This window comes from Vicugna pacos, chromosome 20, assembly GCF_048564905.1.
Source record: "Vicugna pacos chromosome 20, VicPac4, whole genome shotgun sequence".
NCBI classification, from domain to species: domain Eukaryota; kingdom Metazoa; phylum Chordata; class Mammalia; order Artiodactyla; family Camelidae; genus Vicugna; species Vicugna pacos.
The window spans coordinates 4,153,142-4,173,987 of NC_133006.1; the positions used below are offsets into that span (position 1 = coordinate 4,153,142).

The following is a 20,846-nucleotide window of genomic DNA, read 5'->3' on the forward strand; positions in this document are numbered from 1 at the left end:
CCGCTGGGCAGGTGTCCACCTTGTCTCCTTCCACATTCTTGGGGTTCATCGTTCCTGTCACCCCCAGTCCACCGAGGAGGAAATTGAGGCGCCTAGAGATGGAGTGACATTCTGAGGTCGCTTGGCAGACAGTCAGGGGTGGGGCTGGGCAGGGACCAGGAAGGCTGCTCAGGGTCCGTCCTTGCTCCCTGGTGTGTCCTGGCCTCTCACACAGGATGTCCCAGAATGATGGGGCTCCTGGCACTGCTGTGTTACTGCACCTCAGACACTGATCCAGGGCCCCCACCAGCCTTGGCACCCGAGACCTGCAGTGCCCCTGACAGACCCGTGTCCTTATAGATGATGACACAGGACACAAACAGATGAAGAGAAGGTCGTCTCCACAGCCCTTTGGGGTGGAGAGACGAGGAGGGTCGCGTGTTCCCGGTCCGTCGCTGCATCATGGCTCCTGGCAGCAAACAATTATTGTCGTGGGCTCTGGGGGCCAGGAGCAGACAGGGCTGGGTGGTTCTGACTCAGGGCCCCCATGAGGCCACAGTCAGGCTATCAGCTGGGGCCGCATCACCCGAGGGGCCGGGGAGGCTCGGCTCACTCCTGTGGCTGGTAGAGGAGGTGCAAGGTCCTCACACGTGGGGCCCTCACAGGACAGGGGAGGACAGCCCACAGGACGGGGGAGGACAGCCCACAGGACAGGGGAGGACAGCCCACAGGATAGGACAGCTCACAGGACAGGGCCACGGGCTTCCTCCAGGGTGCGAGGTCAAGATGGAGTTAAGAAATACACACACATGCACGCACTGCCCGCTCTTTCCTGTCACAGCTGTGATAAAATGCAGATGAAAAACACAGAGCAGGAGCCCTCCACGGTGCCCCAGGCCACCCCTCCTCACCGGTCTGTGCTGGCTTTTGCTTTGGGAAGTCCAGCTGACACTGTCACTGGGCCGACCTTGTCACTGCCCTGGGGCAGGAGGACCCCACTCGGGCCCCTGTCACCTGCCAGTGTCCGGGCGGCGTGGCCAGGTCGGCGAGCACTGGTGCCCACCTGGAACTTTGGGAGGGGGTCCAGCTCCCTCCGGACAAGGGGTTTACACTCAGGCAACTGGGAGCCACTGGCTGTTCGCTCATTCGCTGCTGGTGAGACCGAGGGGGCGGCTGGGTGCTGCCAGAAGTCCAGGCTCACCCACCTGTGACAACGGGCCTGGGTCTTAGAGGGGAACTCTGTCCCACCTTTTAAAAACAGTAATTTGCCACTCTTGAAAAATTGCTTTTTTTCCATTAAAAATTGTGGATGCACACACAGTAGACGTACAAAACTCACCTACATAGGTGTGTGTGCGTGTGTGTTGTCAACAGTTTGAAGACCCACCGTAGTGAAGACCCACCGTCGTCACTGCTCGAGTCAGTAAATGAGAACACCCCTCTTCCAGGGGGGCCTGGCCTCAGCGACAGTCTTGTCCCTGCTTCACCTCATCGTCTGACTCCCTGGCGGGCACCTCTCGGCCCAGGCACCGGGCTTTTCTGTTCCACTTCCTTCAGACAGATTGTGACACGTGCCCTCTTTGGGGACTGGCCATCTGGATGACTCGCTCTGATGCCGTGGTTGGTGAGTGCCCCTCGTGCGGACGGGCCACGTTCATCCACTCCCCGAAGACACGCTGGGCCTGTCCTAGTTTGGGGCCCAGAACTCACCGCCCAGCCGTGCCCCGCGTTTCACTGGTGTTTACGCCCAGGAGCAGAACTTCTGGGTCAGAGGGGACCCTCCCCTTCCTGGCCAAGAACAGCATCCTCCCTAAAAACGGAGCAGGTGTGTGCCAGTCCCCGTGCCAAGCCGGGAGGAGGGGAGCCGCCGTCCGGCCACTGCTCAGGGACACCTGAGCCACCGCCGCCGCCTGCACCGTGCTGAGGGGGAGGGCGGCCGCTTTGAGAGTGGGGGGCGGGGGGGCCTGGCCGATGTCCCCACCGCCCACCCCGCCCTGCGTCAGGAGCACAGTTTCTGAGCGGCAGCTGCATCGAGCATCAGGCAGGAGGGAGAGGGTGTGCAGAGACGTCAAGGCCGGAGGGGCCGCCCCGACCCAGGGTCGCCGCCCGGGAGGCCTGGATGGTAGAAGTTCATCTTCCTACAGTGCTGGGGGCGGGAGGCCCAAGCGATGTCCAGCAAGGTCGCTTTCTGGTGATGACTGCCCTCCCGACCGCCAGCTGGCCGCGTCCTCACTGTGTCCACATGTGGCGGGGAGCCAGCTCTGGGGACTTGCTCTCATGTAAGGACACCAGACCAACCGGGTAGGGCCACCCTCCGGACCTTGCTCAACCTTTGCACCTCCAAGCACGGCCACACGGGGAGACCTCAACCTGTGAATCTGGGTGACACAAATGCCAGTCTGTAAAGGTGAAGGGAGTCCAAGGACCTGGAGCAGTTGGGGGCGAGGGTGAGGCGGTGTTCGGGTACCTGCTGCTGTGAAATCAGTCACCGCTAAACGCAGTGGTTTGAAGCAGTCCTCACTCACTCCCGCAGCATGGCACGGTGCGGGCAGGCCCGGGGGGGCGGCTCCTCTCTGCTGCCCGGGGCCTCGGCGGATGCTTTGCGCACAGGGGCCGTCATCCGGGGCTCAGCTGGGCTGGAGGCTGGGCCTCGGCCTCCGTATGGCTGCTGGGTTCCCTCACAGCCCGGGGGCTGGCTTCCAAGAGCGAGAAACCAAAAGCTGCCATTCCGTCATTTGCAGGTTGGGTCTGACCCTGGCAGGAGTGTCATTTGTCTCATTGTGGAAGTCAGGGCCCAGGTGCAGCTGCTGGCCACTCACATCCCAGACCTTATCTTTTTTTTTTTTTTAAATAAAAATCCCATGAATTTAAGGTGTGCAACATAAAATTTTGGTGCGAACACACACAGTAAAATGATTACGGCCGGCAAGCTAATTAGCACAGCCGCCACCTCATCTGTGTTTCACTTTGTGCGGTGGGGGCACCTCGAGGCTACTCTCCTGGCGAATGTCCCCGACACGGTGCAGTGCCATTAACCGTGGTCGTCCTGCTGCACCTGCATCCGCAGACACACTCACCCTCCAGAACTGTCACTTTTGCCCCAGGGCCACTTCTCCCCATTTCTCTGTTTCGGCAGCTGGGCCCGACCCTCAGCAGGACAGCAGCCTAGGAGGGGACACTTCTAGTGGCCCCCCCGTGTCAGGCTGCTCCCAGGACCACAGCTGTCTGAGGTTTCCAGCCCTCCCTTCTGAGGAGGGATGACAGCCAAGCCCGGCTCCAGCCCACTCTCCCCTCTGGACACTTCTCTGGAAGTCCAACGTGTGAAGATGGATGGTCCCAACTAAACGAGTCAGGAGCTGACATCTTCCCGGGCGCCACCCCCACTGTCCCCCAAAGACGCAGCTTGTGTGTAAATACGCTGCCCTGACTCTTTCCCTGCTGACACCTGCAGGTTCTCATCAAGTAACTCAGGGGACAGGGCGTCTCACACGTGGTGTCACTTGGTTATTACTGGAAAGATGAGTTTGGAACCGACAACTTCCAAGCTAAGCTAAGTGCAGAAGCTTAATTTGAAAACCAATGAAACCCCACTCACAGCGTGAAGGCAGGACTTGGTCAAGCTGGTCTTGAGCCCTCAGTCTGGGGAGACAGATATGTAGAGCCTTACGGGCGTCTGCTCCTGTCCATGTAGTTTTTATGTCTCCGCCACCCTCGAGGAGCCTGTGATTTTATAGGGAAAAGGAATTCTAACCCATATGAAAACAATGAACTTGTAGACGATGTTAAAAAGGTCTACAGGTCACTTGTTCTTCATTTGTTTATTCTATAAACAATGTCTGCAAAGCACCTCACAGGCTGGTGTGAAATAGATTATATTAGTAGGAAGAGTGAGGTTCAGAAAGGCCAGTGGGTCAGGGGACAACGGCCATTGAAAAGGCAGTTTCTACTCACCGGACTGGAGGCGCGATGGCACCACGCGGGGAAGCCAGGGCCAGGAGCCGAGGGGCAAGGCGCCGTGGACAGGGCCGTCATGGGGTTTCTGCAGGAGGGCAGGGCGAGGCAGGTGAGCGGGCTGAGGACCAGCCGGTTGAGTAACTTCATGGGCTCCGGCGGGGAGGGGTGGCCCCGAGGGTCTGGACCGGACTCTGGGCGAGTCGGGCGGGTGGACAGCGGCTCAGTGTGAGTCCGAGTCCAGTGGAGAAGGTGGGGGGTTAGACTTAGAAGGAGGACCCCTCCTGGGGCGGGAGGGCCCACAAGGGAGGCGGGAGGCCAAGTCCAGGTGACTGAGAGCAGGGCGTGTCCCGCACAGGCCTGGAGCGCAGATGAAGGCATCCAGGCTACAGAAGGAAGAAACACGGTCCATACAAGGGCTCAGCTCAGATGTCACCTCCTCAGGGGAGCCTTCCCTGCCTGCACAGTGAACAGGGACCTCCTACACAGTCCCCATGAGGCATGTCCAGGGACACAGAGGTGACACAGGTGAGCACTGCTGGGAATCAAGAGCAGGTCCTGGAGCAGAGGGCAGACGACGGCTCCCAACCCACCAGGGCACAGGCTATGGTGGCGGCCAGATGCTGGCATCACACTGCAGCCCCGACCTCTGCCCCTCCCGCCCCTGCCCCCACCTGCGCTGTGTTTCCTGCCTCACCTGGGGGCTGCCCTCCCTCGCTTCTTGTTAGGGGAAGCCCGTTCATTCTTCCACACCCTCATTCATCATGTACGTGGGTCCTGCTCTGTGCAAGGTCCCAGCTAGATGACAGCTCATCCTTGGAGACCCAGCTCAGACCTCACCTCCTCCGTGAAGCCCTTCTGGGTTCCCACGCCCTCCTGCAGGCCCTCTGGCCTCACCTGGGACCCCCATGGCTGTGACCTCACTTCAATTACCTCTCCAGTTTGTGAGCTCTATGAGTATCCTGGGCCCAATAGGGAAAGGGACTCAGAAAAATGTGACCAAAAGGGAAAATGTTACTAGTTCTCTATCACAGACAAGGACACTGAGCAGCAAGAAGGCAGTGGCCACTTGAGCAAGGTCTTGGTGAGCCTTCCCGTGGCCCTGTTACTGGTTCTCTGTTACAGATGAGGACCCTGAGGCACAGAGAGGGAGCGGGAACCTGCTAGAACCTCAGCCCCATGGCCGGTGTCCTTTACGACTGGACAGCAGGGGTGGGGGCCTGGCATGGACATTAAAGCAGCCTGACCCCCGGTGCCCCTTCAGATGCAGAGTCATCCTCAGGAAGCACCCCTCAACACCCACTCCACACTCCTGGGACGGGGCCCTCATTGCTGCTCCTGGAAGCGGCCAGGCCTCCCTGTGGATTGCCCGGGACAGCCCAGGAAAGGCTTGGGGCAGGCAAAGAGCCCCTGAGGGTCCCTGTCCGCAGCTGAGCAGCTTTGGCCCCCCGGCTGTCCCTGGGAGAGGCCTGATGACAGGAGGTGTCAGCCATGCAGCCAGACGTGCTGTGGAGATGAGGAAATAAGGGGCACCATGCAGGTACATGCAGATGTTCAGGTATTCACTCAACAAACACCGATTCAGGCCTTGCAGTGTGGCCTGGGCCCGGGCCTGGGCCTGGGTGTCCAGTAGTGAATACAACCAACCCCTTGAGCCCCCTGGGAAAGCAGTGCTCAGAGAAACAGGCTCCTAGCGCCCCCATCCTGCTCCCCATGAACAATCACACTGACAGGAGGCTGCGGCCATGGGTCCCAGTGGAGGGTGAAGGGAGGAGGGACACCCAGAGTGGGCACTGACCACGAGCCCGGACCCTGATGGCCTGGTCTCTGTGATCTGGGGCGGTCACCTCACCTCTCTGTGCCTCAATTTCCTCATCTGTAGAAAGGGGTGATAACACCTGTTCCTGCCCCATAGGTTTCCACGAGGGGTCATGAGCTCCTCCTCCTAAGGCATGTGGGACAGTGTCTGGCTGTGGGCCAGGCTCCCACTCACCTCACAGTAGTCTGTCCCACGTTAAAGATGGGAAAGCCAAGGCTGAGGGGGTTATGGGACCAGCCTGGGCTCGCCCCCTCCTCGTGCTCTGCTGACGTCCCCTCAGTGCTCAGCTCACCTGCGTCCATGTCATCCCTCTGTCCCCCAAATCCACCCGGCAGAGTAGGTGCTAAGAATCTCTGAGCGAATCAGAGCATGACTGGGGACACACCCCCTCCCCACCTCGGGCTCTCGGGCTCCCCCACACCATTCAGGAGGCCCAGCCTGTCCATCACTGCACTTCCACTCAACATGGAGAAGGTGTGGGGCCAAGGGCCAGAGGGCGCCGGGATAACCCAGGGTGGGGGGGTGCCAGGCGGGCAGGGGGAGGCACAGAGAGGCCCCTGGAAGACAGCGTCCAGGCAGCCCAGGTGCAGGGAATGTGGGTGCCCAGAAGGGGCAGGGGACAGAGTCCAGCCTGGGTATCACCCCCTGCGGGGCCCTGAGCGGGGGTGAGAACCGGGACAAGCCAGGGCCCCGCTGGGACTCCTCCTCATCCAGCAAAGGGGCAAGGAAAAGACAAGGAGACCAGTGCCGCTGGCCCCACGGCGCTCCCTGCGTGCGGGCGCTGCTTCCAGTATCCTGCAGGGTCCTCAGAACCTTGTGAAGCAGCTGCTGGTTCCAGCAGGAGAACCGAGGCAGGGAGGAAAGAGTGACTCATCCCAGGACAGAGATAGGATTCGGCCCCCTGGGTGCTGGGGGTGCTAGGTGCTGAGGTGTGGGGCCCCTCCCTGAGAGCAGCCTCTGGGCATCGTGGACTCAGGGAGTACCCTGTCCTCCCTCTTAAGGCTCCTGGCATGTTAGGCAGGGAAAGTCCCAGTGCCCACACCTGGGCCTCTCTGGGGGACGCTGACCTGTGGGATCATGATGGTCCTGGGAAAGGAGAGAGGGTGTGGGCTGGGTGTCGGGTCTGCATCAGAACCCGGTGCTGCCCCTACTGCTGTGTGACCTGGAAACTTTCCCCAACCTCTCTGTGCCTGGTTTTCCAACCCTGACTCGGAGGACTGCAGTGCTTGGCACACAGTAGGCCCTCAATCGGAGGAAAAAGCCAGTCCTCCCGCAAGAACCTCTCCTCTTATGCGCCCAAAGCTGAGTCCACGTGCCACACGTCACCAGCGCTGACCCTTGACAAGCAGGGAACGTGCAGTCCAGCAGCTCCTCCCTCCTGCCTGAGGCCCTTCCCTCCTCAGTGACAGCGGCTCGGAGCAGCTCTCAGCGTCCCAGAAGCCGGAACTGAGCTTTGTGACCTGGGGGAGTCCCTGTTCCGCACAACCTGGTCTTCAGGTCCTTCCAGCAAGGCACAGGGTTTCAGCTGCAAGGCCCTCCCTTTGCAAACTGCCCCATCACTTCCGGGCTGGGAGGTGTGAATTCCAGAGCACAGGCCCATCTGACCGACGGCTTCAGGGGAATCATGCCTGCCCACACTGCACTCCTCAGAGCCAGCCTCCTAGAAGAGGGGTTAGTGACCGACGGCTACATGCAGTTTTATTGGAACACAGCCCCCTCCCACCCAGTTTTGGAAATGCATGTGAGAAGCAGAGACTCCTGAGTGCCTGGACTCACGTCATCCAGAAAGCAGAGGTCGGGGCAACAAACAGAAAGGGGAGAGCACTTTCAGATCATATGTCTGATAAGGGGTTAACACCCACAGCATATGAAGGAAGTCCTACATCTCAACAGCAAAAATGCCAAGCCATCCGATTTAAAGATGGGCAGGAGGAACTGAACAGTTTTCCAAAGGACACACACGGACGGCCAATGGATACATAAAAAGGTGCTCAATATCACTCGTCATCGGGGAAATGCAAACCAAAACCACAACGAGGTATCACTTCGCACCTGTCAGGATGGCTGTTACCAAAAATACAAGCGATAGCAAGTGCTGGCGGGGGTGTGGAGAAAAGGGAAACTTGGCTCGGCTGGTGGGAATGCAAACTGGTGCCATCACGGCGGAACACAGTGTGACGGTTCCTCAAAAACGTAAAAATAGAATTCCCATGTGATCCAGCAAGTCCGCTCCTGGGAATCCAGCCAAAGGAAATGAAATCACTATGTCAAAGGGACAACCGCAGGCCCACGTTCACTGCAGCATTATTTACAATAACCAAGACATGGAAACGACCTAAGTGTCCGCTGACAGACGACTGGACAGAGAAAATGTGACATATACATACACAATGGAATCTTATTCAGGCATTAAAAAGAATGAAGTCCTGCCATTTGTGACAGCATGGCTGGACCCTGAGGGTATTGTGCTAAGGGAAACAAGTCAGAGAAAGGCAAATACTTATGACCTCATTTATATGTGGAATCTACAAAGTAAGCCGAACCCACAGAAACAGAGATCAGGTTAGTGGTTGCCAGCGGTCAGGGTGGGGGTGGTTGCAATTGGTGAAGGTAATCGAAAGGTGCAAACTTCCAGGTTACGACAAACCGGTCCTGGGGACATCATGCACAGCAAGGTGACTTAATTAACAGCACTGTGCTGTGCATTTGAAAGCTGTTAAGAGAGCACGTCTTAACATTTCTCATCACAAGAAACATAATGTGTAACTATGGGCGGTGACGGATGTCAACTCAACTTACTGCGGCGACCATTTCACAAGATGCCCATCATCACGCTGCACACCTAGAACTAACCACGTTACGTGACAGTTGTATCTCAGTCACACACCTCCCAGGAAGCGGGGTGGGAGCCCGGACTATCTGCTGCAGAAGCCACCTCCGCCCTCCAGCAGCAGCAGGCGGTGGTTGTGACAGGGGCTGTCGGCCCCTCAAAGCCTGGAGTGTTTGCTGTCTGGACCTTCACAAGGAGAGTGCGCAGACCCTGCCCTGGAAGACAGTGGTCGGCAGCGACAACGGCCTGGCTGGGTGCAGGCTCAGCCCAGACAGCCCTAGCCCAGACAGCCCTGTGCTCTGCTGTCGCCCCATTTACTCCCCTCCCCACCCTCAGAGGGAGAGGCTTCAATGTTCCCATTTTACACATGAGAAAACTGAGGCTCATTTGCTTTGAATAATTGACCAAGTGGTGGGGGAAGCTTTGAATCCCAATGTTCTGATTTCAAAGCCACATCTCAACTCTCATTTTTAGAAGGCGGAGGATGTCCAGGCACTGGGGACCCTCCATCTTCCACACTTGTCGTCCTGCTCTAGGGCCACCATCCCCGAGGCAGCTGGGTGAACACATCTAATCCACTTAATCTGCACCCACTCAGCCCTCGGCTTCCACTCTGCTGTTGCTGCCTGACACCAGCTGAGGTTTTATAGGTGAACCATTACCCCCTGCCCGCCCATCTGCCCTGCCATGTGGGGCAGGCCCCTCCTAGCCTGCTCATTCTAAATCCTTAGCTCACACGTCTGCACAACTGCATCAAAAGAGCCCCAATCTCCGTGTGGAGGTGTTGACAAGGGGAAGGGAGGAAGAGCTTGGGGTGGTGGCCTGTTATGCTGAAGGTGACAAATGAAAAGACCAGAGTTTATGTCCATAATGGGACTCAATGTGAAGCTAAAAACTTGGTCCCAGAGAGATGTAAAAGCTTAGAGGCTGTAAGGCTGCTGAGAAAGGGGCTTGACTATTGGATTGCAAATGTGTAATTAAATTTAAAATATCAGCCCCCTGGATGATAACAATTTGCCCTGAAGGTGAGAATTGGCCCCCAGACTTCTGAGCTCCCCTCAGCTCCAGGATGTAATCATCTGAGCAGGGGGGCCTTAACTTGGGGTGCTGTCCTCTCAGTCATGGGTGCACCTGTCCACGTGTGCACCCGTGGACTGCAGCGCCCACAGGTCAAGGTGTGTCTCATGCCCGGCCAAGGAGGCCCAGGTCATGAAGAAGGAATGGCAGTCTGAGGGGTCACACGTGAGCCCCTGCAGGGGTGAGTGCTGTGTACAGAAGAGCCCACACCTCCCCTCCTCCCCATCCCCCCCAGGAGACGTGCTGGAGGGAGCAGGACTCCTGCGCCCCTAGGCTTAGCAAGCATCCTGGCTGAGGGTGGGGGGCTGCCCATCTGAAGTCACAGATCCGAAGGTGGACTGGGGTCCCACCTCCACAGCTCACCAGCAAACCCCTCCAGTCTGTTTCCTCCTCTGTGACCTGGAACCCAGTCACCCTCACCCTCAGACCTGGGGGCAGCCTGTGTAAACTATAACACAAAGCCCTGGGCTGATCCAGGTGCCCTGGGGTGTCCAGCCCCGAGGCCGGGCAGGCGGGAGAGGAGAGGGGCGGGTTAGCAGGTGTGACAGCAGAGCTGAGACCCGGCTGAGTGTGTGCGCTCTAACAGCCAGGACCTGGGAGCTGCCACTAGCAAACCCGTTCACTGAGGCCACGTTCACTCTCTCATCAGTTACAATGACTGAACAGAGGTCTCTGGACACATCATTGCCTGTCGCCACACTGTTTGGCCTAAAGAAGCAAACAGGGCAGGAGAGAATGACTTACCTAACCGAGACGTCCACGGGGAGACAGCTTCAGGCAGGGCTGCACGTGGTGCTCAGTGACGTCAGCAGAAGTCGTCCTTCCCCACCTCTGGGCTCTGCCACTGGTGCAATCTTCACATGGCTCTGCCGTTATGAGAGCAAGATGGCCACCAACTGCCGCAGGCTGACATCACGTCCCCTCAGGTGCCAGCTGAGATATAACTTCTCCTCCTCCGGGATTCCAGGCCTGACCGTGGAGTCTGGCTGGGCTGGTGCCCAGCCCTGAGCCAATCACAGCGGCCAGGGAGGACGGAACGTGCTGACTGGCCAGACTGGGGTCATGTGACCATCCTCTTGAGGAAACCTGTGAGCTGCTCTCCTGTTCCCAGGGTGGGAGGGTGTGATGTCTCTCAGAGGATCCTGCTATCAGCACAACCTGCAGGTGGCACGATGAGCTGGGAGGAGTCCCTCTGGTTGGTGCCAAGTGACAGGTCGCTCAGTGGTTCCCTGCTCCGGGAGGGAGGCACGTCCACCCGGGATTGGGGCTTCAGGGCCAGAATGCAGCAGAAAAGCCTCCCAGTCTCCCAAAGGTGGGCGGGTGAGCGGTGATGCTGGAAAGGCACTCCTGTCTGTGGCCCTTGAGTTTGCTCCCTGTAGCTCTGGAGAGTGAAGCTCGTCCCTCGCAGCCACTCCCCTGCTGGGAGGCCGATGCCGAAGGCGGAAGCTTGGAAAAGCCCACGTACCCCTCAGAACTGCTGCTGCTGCGGGCAGTAGTAGTATTTTCCTGCCAGTTGTGAGGGGGCCTGAGAGGTCCCTGAACTGGGGGGACAGACACCCACAGCAATGGAGCCCAGTATTACTGTTCGTTCCACAATGATTTACTGAGCACCTGCTGTGTGCCAGGTTCCCAGGGTAGAGCAGTGGTGCCGACGGGCACAAGCGCCTGCCCTCCCGGGGCCACAGACACCACGGGGGTACAGAGGTGAGCAGCGCGTGGAAGGCTGAGGACCCCCAGGTGAGGGAGGCCGGCCCCCCTGGAGGTCACAGTTACCTTTGCCTGTTACGAGACCTCAGTGTTAGCATCTCTGGGCCCCTGCCAACCAGACCTTTCTCCCAGCTTGTCCTCAGGACCGTTTCATCCAGAGCAAGGAGTGGGAATTTTCAGGGAAGAGCTATGAAATACATCTCCCAGGGGAAATTCTTTGTGGTTATGTGATCTAGTATACATACAGCCTGCTGTTTCAAGGGGCCCTGAAAATGGAGCCCTTCCCACGTCTGCAACATTCTGTGTCGTCTTTTCCTACTGGTTTCTCAGCAACAACAGCGTCATCAACAACCACGAAGTAACTTGAGGAAGGGAATGTTGCCACTGAGTTCTGTGAAATTTCGCTGCCTGTCAGCACCCCCAGGAGTGACTTCCTGGGGAGCTGTCAGGGTTCAGGAGGCAGAGACTGAAGGGAAGACGGGCAAAGCACTGTTCTGCAGCTGCTGCTTCACCCTGGAACCCCTTTTGCCCCAGCCCAGTGGTGTTTTGCTCTCGTCCTGGACCTTGGACCAGCTACCGAAACCCGGGTGGGAAGGATGGTTGCTGCTTATTGAGAAATCTCCCCGACTCCCACGCCGACACGCCCTTGCTACCGCCCAGGGGAGAACGTTTTGTTAGGACTTGTCAGATCCTAAACCCGGAGTTGGTGCAGGGCACTGAGAGAAATGAGAGGCTCCCTCTAAAACCGGGAAGGCCCTCGCCCAGGCCAGGCACCAAGATGGGACGAGGCGGGGTGCCAATGTTGCAAATATAAGCACTTCCTGCTTGCTTTTATTTTTTGCAACACTTGGACACTTTTGCTCCCCCACCTCTGACTCCAGGGTTGCAAGAGCAAAGAGGAAAAAACAAAAACAAAAGCTTTGCGCGCACACTTAGACGCACACCAGCGATGACAGAGGGGAGCTGGAAAGATGCTGGAGGGAAGCGGGAGGCAGGGGGCGGCGGGGAGGGAGCCCGTGGCGCGGGAAGCAGGCAGGTCCCACGTCTCCTCGAGCAGAAGGGGGAGGAGCGGGGGAGCAGGTGGAGGATGGAGCTAGTCCTGGGCAGCAGGCTTGGGCTCGCCTGGAGAAGGGAGGGGCCGCCCAGCGATCAGGGGATTGGAAAAGAAAGGCAGAGCGAGGGAGGTGTCGGCCGGCGGCGTAGACACCCGGGTTGGGCGCTCCGGAGCTCGAGCTCGCTTGGGGTCTCTCCAGGTAAGTGGAGCTGGGGGCAAAAGGACTGGAAAGTCTCACGCGCCTGCCCGCACAACAAAAGGGTAAAAGGAAAGAAAAGTTTGTGGTTTTTTTTTTTCTTTTGGTTTGTTTTAAATTTTCCTGCAGCCCCCAGTGCGGCTCAGGGCGCGGGCAGGGGACTAGCCATCTGCCATCGCTCCGCTGCGCCGTCTCGGGCTTCATTCTTTTGCCACGCGCATCCCCCGCTCGGCGCTCGGTCCTCGGTACCCGGCCGGCGCTCCCACTCCCGCGCTCGGGCAGCGGCCCCGGCACCGCGGATTTCGGCGAGGGGGGCTGCTGTGAGCGGTGGCGGCGCCGACCTCCGAGGGCCCAGGCAGGCCTGGGGGCCCGCGCTGGGCTGGACGGAACCGGCTCCCGGAGAGTCCCCTCTGCCGGGGCCCGCGGCGCCCTCTCGCCGGTTCCGCAGTGTAAGGAGCAAAGGAGGTTTTAAATTTTTTTGATTTAATTTTTAAAATTTTCACAGAGGGCATCTGGTAGGGGCAATCTTTTAAAAGTTTTGTGTGTGTACTGTTCGGCAGCGAGGTTACTGTGATGCAGACACAGAAGCCTGGGCAGAGATGAGGCGTGCGCGTCCCACGCTGGTGACAGCGCCCGGAGGACCAGGGTGGGCGCCGACCGACCACTGCCAGAGGGGCCAGGAGAGCCGGGAGGGAGAAGCCGGTCAGGGCTGGTGTGGAAGCCTCCAAAAATAAACGTTTTATGTTTTTTGTCGGTTTTCTCTTGTCCTTGGTTTTATATATACACACACACACAGATGTATATACATATATATTTATATACGCCATATACAGTAAGTATATACGTATATACGTGTCTGTATGCCTATATACTTAATATTTAAGATGTTATTTTGGGCACTACAATTTCCAGATTTATTCAGTTACCTTCTGTTTGGTGTGTTTGTAATAGTGTTTGTTACTCCATTAACTGTAGGAAATGACTTAATGATTTCTAATACTGTGTTATTGAAGGAAAGGAAAGATGGCCCATTTTTATTCAGCATGTTTCATGATTTTGTCATGCACAATAATAAATGCACAATACTTAATTGTTCAGCAACCACTTTTACTGTAGGCATATAAGCAAGTATGAATCTTGCAGTTGGTTTATCTTGTTTATTATTACTTGTTTCCAAACTGTGCATTCAGCATTTTCAGGAAAACTTAAGAATCCTACATCTTCATCTTACGATTTGAAGTCATTGGCAAATTCCACATTATTTGCTCAGTGGTGTGCTGAAGGATTCTTCATAGTGTTTGTTCTCAGTGTAAGTTTTCTGCCAGGAACTCCAGCTAATGGCCTTGCCACCTTGACTTAAATATTGCCATATGCACAGTGTTGACTGAGGAATGAGTGATCACTGAAGACCCTCTTCTGTTCATGACGCTGACAATGTTTTGTGCAGTGAGAACCCTCACTTCCTACAGGTGTCATCTTATGAGCAATAGAATTCCAATGTGTAATGGACCGAATTGCTTCTCCTTTAGGAATTATTTGGTGCAATCTAAGTTTTCTTCTCCAAATAAAGATTGCTGGTCCTTCTTTTGTATTTTAGGGATTACTCCTGTTTATAGCTTTCTTGTGCACACCAGGGCTGGAGCTTGGATGAAGGCTCCACAAGAGTGATTACAGCTCTGTCTTTGCTACACAATGACAATGTGCTCTTGTTTAAAGGATAGGTGCTTGCTGGCAGCTTTTTTTGCATTGGTTGCAAACATGAAGTTTCTCTACCGTGTGAGTTCTTTGGTGTGAATAAAGGTTAGCTCTCTGGCTACTGCTTTCCTTACATTTGTTATGTTTATATGGTTTCTCTAGAGAGGGCTGGATTTTGGTATTTCTCTTCCTTTAGGTCAGTTAAGTTCTACAGAAGCCTCAGTTGTTTGAGGTCTGGTAAATTGCTTCTCCTGAGGGTAGATGTAGTAAGGGAGAATGAAATTTGTAAGCCTGTTTCAAAATTGTTACTTTATTTCTCCTCTGCTGGAAGTGCAGCCCCCCTCCTTTATTTTCCCCCTTGTTTTCAGTATGAGAACCTGGTAGGAATCCTGAACAGAATTGCCCACCCCACCCCCACCCCTGGGCCCCCTGGAGTTTGCAACTCAGACTAGTGTCCTGAGCCTCCAGCAGTTTGTCAATTATGGGTCAGTTCCCCCAGCCATAGGGGGGTTTGTCCATGGAGGTTTCTGCTTGTGCATTTCCTCTTTGGTAAATTAAGAGTCTGTGTGTCCACCTGCCTATCTCCCCATCTGGGGGCTGGCATTCACCCTGTGACCTCATTCTCTGAGGGCTCTGTCAAGAGTTACTGATTTTCAGTTGGTTTGCTTTTTGACTCGTTAGGGTGACAGCTTGCAAACTCTTTACATGCTGAACCATGTACATGAAATGAAAAGTCTGAATTGTCCTTATTTTATTCCTTTCTTTCCCTGGAAGATTTGCTTTTTTCAGTTGTTATTAATAAAATAATTTTATTCATTTTGTTCTAATTCCATGCCCCATCCTGAGTCTGTTCTCTGCCTAAGGGTAATCAGCCTGCCCAGATAGGTCCTGGGGTGGGGCAAGGAGCGGTTGGACCTTGGCTTCCTTGCTCCCTGGCTTACCCTTAGCAGGCTTTAGGGTTAACAGGTGAGCTGGAGCAGTGGTGGATACTGACTGTAGTCACCCAGAAGGTTTGTTGTGGGAAAATAACCCACTGACTGTTTGCAGGTGTGATCTCTTCTTTTTGTTTATCCTCTGGGCTCTCTCCTCCAGATCTGTGCTGTGCACAGACATACAAAACAAACATTGATGAAGATAATACTGTGGCCCTTCTGCCAAATGGTAACAACACTTAGATCTTTTTTTTTTAATTATACAGAATACATACTGTAAAAAAAAAAAGGTCAAATTATACACCTATTACGTGAAAGTGTCTCCTTTCATCCACTTCTCAGCAAACTCACTCCCATTCTCAGAAGGAACTATTGTTAACAGGTTGAAGTTTATTCTTCTGAATATTTTTATGGTGTATAAATACATATAAAGGTTTTAAACATGTTACATGACTACGTTGTTTTGCAATTTGCTATTTTTCAAACTGTATATTATAGATGTCTTTCCATAACAGTGCATATAATTCTGACTCTTTCAGATGTTTTAAAGGTATTCCAAAGAACAGGAATACTAGGACCTACCTAACTATCCTTCTTTGATAGAAATTTGATTATGTCTACTTCCACTATTCTCAGCAATGCTGCAGTGAGATTTTTGTACATAACTTATTACCCTGATGTCTAACTGCTCAGTTTGCCTTGCCCTCTCCTAGTCATAGAACGTGAGTCATATTTTTAACACTTCTTTTGTAAGGACTATAATTTGCTTTATAGGAAAGTTAATGTTATCACTGGACTTCACGGTTGTCCATCTCATTATTCTGCTAGGAAAATCATGAAGTTTAGTAGGCATTACGCTCACTGCACTTTTTAACACATGTCATATTTTTTAAAGGGAAAAAACCCTTTGTTCATCGTAACACAATCTCTGTACAACACATAGTAAACGCTGGCTTATGGGAAAAGGAAGCACATGTGACAGTAAAAGATGGGACAGGCTCCAGATTTAAATTTAAGTATCTCTTCTTGTCCAGAGAAAGTATGATTTTCTCTGGTCGTTAAAACTTCCGACTCTGGGGGCTTCTGGGAGGATGAGATACTGCTTTTGCAATGTCTCTTTCACTGTACGCTGTGGTTTATAGATTGCAGAATTGGAGATGGTCATATATATATATGGTATTCAAAGTAATGAACCCAAGATCGGGATCTGCAACTTTGATTCTCCATAAAGAATATCCTTTGATTTTTTCCCTGTCTCCACGATTACTAGTCGTAACTCTCCCGTGGGTGAGCAGAGGTGTGTCTGCTGACAGGGTATGGCTGGAGCATTAGCAGTTAAGGCCGCCACGTCCACAGGTAGGTTAAAGTTGACCTATAAATGAATTCTGCCTTGGTCATTGGCCACAGGAAAATAAGAATTTTAAACTGATCAATGTTATTTTTTTTTTTACTATCTGTACTATCCATAAACAATTTTTATAAATTTTTATTCTCCATAAAATTTGCAAATTTCTGATTTTTAAAACATGTAACTTTTTTCCACAATGAAGCTGTGTGTATATTATTAGCTGTGTATATATTATTAACATGCCTGGTCTGAGTGATAGAATGAAATTTCTATCCGTCTTTCTACTTTTAAAATTGTTTCTCTTTATCTGATGGGTTTATCTTTTCATCCAGATTCTAAGACATGTGAAAGAGCATCTTGGTCCTTCAAAGGAAAGAAGCCATAGAAATTTGATTTTCTGTGTTTGGCGTCGTATAGGCATGAGCAATGCCTTATGTAGTAGTACAGTGATTCTGAAATCCAGTTGTTGGTTAAAGGGGCGAAATGGAGGATTGAGTGGTGACTCGTCCCTGTGATCAGGGATATTGTACACACATGTCATCAGTGACTGTATGGTGTTTGCAAATGCTTAGTTGTGTAATAGTTTAGATGACGTGTCTCATGCTGTTGCCAACCAGGGTTGGGTTGGAGAGGAGGGAGGGCCTGGGTGGTCTGCCCAACCCCCCACCTTTGCCCTGGGCACCTCAGAAATGGCAGTTGGGTTTCTGTTTCCTGCATCTTACTGCTCATAACTTGCCCCAACTGCCCGTGCATGCAGTTATTTTTAGTCCCTCATAGTTTCTTTGCATTTTGTTTCTCAAGGTGCAGGTCCCCGCCTTTCCAAACACTGTAGCAAGAGGTGCCAGGCCTCAGCCTGCCTCAGTACTGGAAACATGTATCACCCTGACTTTAAACTGCACAAGTTTTTCTTTCCAGCACTTTTGCACAGACTCCTTTCCTAAACACCCTTTGTTCTAGGCACAAGAACATCAGGAGTTTCCAAAGCTGGAGATGAGCAACATGCTCAGCAGGAAGAAGGGGACCGCTGATCTGCAAAAATAAGAACGATCTGTTGCCCTATGTGTGACCTCCATGGAAGCCAGCACCTCCCCCTTGAACTCTTGAAGTCTTACTATCACACCCCCTTTCTTCTCTCCCCAGCAGGCTCACCGTCTTGGAGGCAAGATTAGGAAACAAATAAAGCTGTCTTTTCTGATTCATTCAAAGCTCTGTTCTTGAGTGTCAATTCGGTAATTAGGTGATGGAGGCAGAGTTCTGGCAACACTGTTAAAGCATTTTGGCATTGGAAGCCCCTGCCTGTGTTGACAGGCAGTGACGGCACTTAAGCATCACATTGAAGAGGAAGAGATCTTTCCTTTTTCCTGCATCTAGAGAAGATTTTTTCCTGGCCCAGACTCACTCACATCCAGGTCACCCTCCACCTCCATGTCCAGCACCACCAGTCCGTGTGGACCTTGCTGAGGGAGGGATGACCCAGGTGCGGCTCTCAGGGACCCCCACAGACCATCCCCTGAAAACCCCTCACCCACAGCCTCCAGGCCCACCCCATGGTTTGCACGTGGAGCAACCTGGGACGCTTACTAGCCTCCTCTTGACCTCCCTGCCCCTCACCCTCCGAGATCCCCGACTCCTAATCAACCCCCAAGACTTGCTTTTGGCCAGTCACAAGTGTTTGAACTTGGCTCCAGCAAGTCCATCCTGCACCCGCTCTTCCAGGCCCTCCTCCCGATCACTCGGATGGAGGATCTTAAGCAACGTGGCAACAGGAGGCAGGGCTGGAGGAGGAGGGCCTCTCCTCCCTCGGTTTGGGGGTCTCCAGTTGGGGGGCCCTCCTCTGACCCTGCAGCCCATCCCCCACAGGGCATTTCACCTCCTTCTCCCACCCCTTCAGGGCCCTCTGGAGGCTTGTCACTGGGGTGGCGGCTGTGGCCTGCTGCTCCTGCCAGGATGGAGGACAGTCCTTGAGGCCAGACCCCCTCTCCCCATTTTCCCCAGCCCCCCGACCTCAGACCCTGATAGCTGACCTGGGCACTGGCACCAGTGTTACCCTGCAGCACGCTCCAGTTCCAGAACAATCCCAGCGCTGGCGCACATGGGGTGTGTGACCTGGGGCTGTGGCCTGGCCTCTCTGAGCCTGTTTCCACAGCTGGCAAGTGTGAGAGCCCCACCTACCCCAGGTTCTCCTGAGACCTCGGGGCCAGACGGCTTTTATTCCTTCACTGTTTTTCTCACCCTCATCCATCCTGGGGAAGCAGGACAGTAAGCTCACATCCTCCTTCCTTTCTCCTCATCACCACTCTGTGAGGCCTGCACCATGGCATCATTCTCCCTCCATTTCTGGGCTGAGGAGACAGAGGCCCGCAGTGGGGCAGTGATGTGCTCAGGGGTCCACAGAGGAGAGGCCACGTCCCCTTCTCAGCCAGAGGCCCTGGGACAGCATCCCCCCAACCCCAGCCCCACCACTGACAGGAGTCTCGTCTTCCGGGCCCTTGAGTGGCATCCAGGCCCCTGTCCGGGTGGAGCTGTGGATGGAGGGGACATGGGGCCTTCGAGGCCAGGTTGAGGTCCCTTCCTTCCTCAGGCCCTCTGGAGTCTCTGCCTCCCAGACTGGAACCAAGGCCATGCCAAAGCCTTCCCCTCCCCAGGAACAGCTCAGAACATCCCCTGCACAGCAGACTTTGTTCATCCCCTCAGGAGCGTGACCCCTGAGGCGCCACCTCTGACTCACAGGGTGAGACAGGACAGGGCATCTGGCTTCCGCTTTCACATAACGGTCCTGAGGTCACTCAGGAAGAATCCACGAAGCACCCGCCATTCCCCAGGCCCTTTCCATGAGCCACCTGGGGCCTGCGTCGTTGCTGATGAGCGACCCAGGCGGGAGTCCTGACCATGAGTGACCAGCACTGACGGTGACTTGGGCACAGCGGGAAGTCACAGCCACTGTCTCTGGTCCAGCCACTCTGACCCAGGACTGAGTGGCCCTTGTGCCCACCTAGACCACAGGATTCCCCCGTAGCACCGATCCTTGGGACAAGAACGGTGCCCTTCCCTCGAAGATGTGGCGCGGTGCCCTTCCCCCGTCTGGCCCCGAGGCCTCAGGAGAACCTGGGGTAGGTGGGGGTCTCACAGGCTCAGGGAGGCCAGGCCGCAGAGTGAGCAGAAGCACCTGGATTCCTGAGGACAGACGGGGCTGGTCAGGAAGGACGGTTACCCCCACCCACCCCGTCCACCCAGCAGCCTGCAAGAAGCCACGTGCCGGCAGGGGGACCAGCACAGGAGCCAGAGACCCACTAGTGCTGCTGTCTCAGCGTCCCCACCCGGGACAGCCCAGACGCGCCCTGCATCTCATTCCCACGGCTCCTGCCCCTCCACCTGCCTCTTCCTGCTGATCCAGAGAAGATGGCGATTTTTCCAAGACACTTGAAGTGAGAAACTGAAAACCACATCCTGCCCTACCCCCTCCCCTCGTCTCCCGTCCTCTCTCCAGACCCCAGTCCTCCATGCTACCTCGATGACCAAACCCCTGCTCCAGGAATCAGCTTTGACACGCAGCTCTTTGCATTTCCAGGAGCTCTTCCTGAAGGGAGGGGCAAGAAGGAAGGAGAAGTTCCGGGAAAATTTGTGTGTGTGAGGAGTTAAAGGGCAAAGCCCTTTTATTTGAGCACCTGGCATGCCCAGACTGCCTGGATGCCGCTTTTCACTGGGATTCTTGGGGCAGGAAGGTGCCATGGAGCTGGGGAGGGAGCCCCGGCCTTGGTCCTGGGGCCTCCAGTCCCATTTCTACTGAGAAGATCCACCTTCACCAGTTCGGCAAATGATAAAACAGAATGGGAACCTGGGGAATTTTCCAAATCAGATATTCAGAATGTGGTTTTCTTTTTTTTTTTTTTTATCATTGGAATGGAAATAGTATAAACTCAAAAGTTTATTCCAGTTCACACCATATATAAACTCAAAGTTTGAGTTTCAACGGGGCATAGACTTCTGTTGTTACAAAAAGAACACCTGAAATTCTCCATTTGGGCTCCACCGTCTGGGACATTAAGAAAATCAATTCCTAAAGCAATAGGAATGGTGGCCTATTTCTCAGGGGGGCTTAGAGACTCAGCCCCCACATAGCTCCTGCCTGTCAACTTGGCTGCCCCCAAGGAGGTCCCAGATGGCAGACAAATAACAGATCCTACCTTGACCCTGAACTTCCTATGGAGAGGCGCCCACCCACCCAGAAACTTCCCCCGTGTCTCCTTCAGACAGTAAC

At 54.5% G+C, this 20,846-nt stretch overlaps 1 protein-coding gene and 1 long non-coding RNA gene across 7 annotated transcripts in view; one reads left to right on the forward strand and one right to left on the reverse strand.

Annotated features, from left to right (window-relative positions):
* The window catches only part of LOC140685452 (uncharacterized), a 165,823-nt gene extending 155,086 nt beyond the window's left edge, over positions 1–10,737 (reverse strand). The window contains exons 1-5 of one of the 5 annotated variants that reach the window (XR_012062071.1): positions 10,401–10,737; positions 3,931–4,018; positions 3,575–3,699; positions 2,447–2,733; positions 1,894–2,357 (exon numbers count right to left, since the gene is read on the reverse strand). The gene's annotated coding sequence lies outside the window, so the exon portion shown is untranslated. Of the gene's footprint in view, positions 1–1,893; positions 2,734–3,574; positions 3,700–3,930; positions 4,019–10,400 lie in introns of those variants that run through there. The other 4 variants (XR_012062072.1, XR_012062070.1, XR_012062073.1 and 1 more) reach the window with 4 other exon arrangements.
* Positions 10,738–12,536: 1,799 nt separating this feature from the next.
* Positions 12,537–17,793, forward strand: LOC140687659 (uncharacterized). Of its 2 annotated transcripts, XR_012062076.1 has the most exons (3): positions 12,553–12,616; positions 16,511–16,596; positions 17,546–17,793. It is a non-coding gene; the product is annotated as an uncharacterized lncRNA (long non-coding RNA). The 2 variants fall into 2 exon arrangements; XR_012062077.1 differs by lacking the exon at positions 16,511–16,596 and having other exon boundaries at positions 12,537–12,616.
* The last annotated feature ends 3,053 nt before the right edge of the window (positions 17,794–20,846 follow it).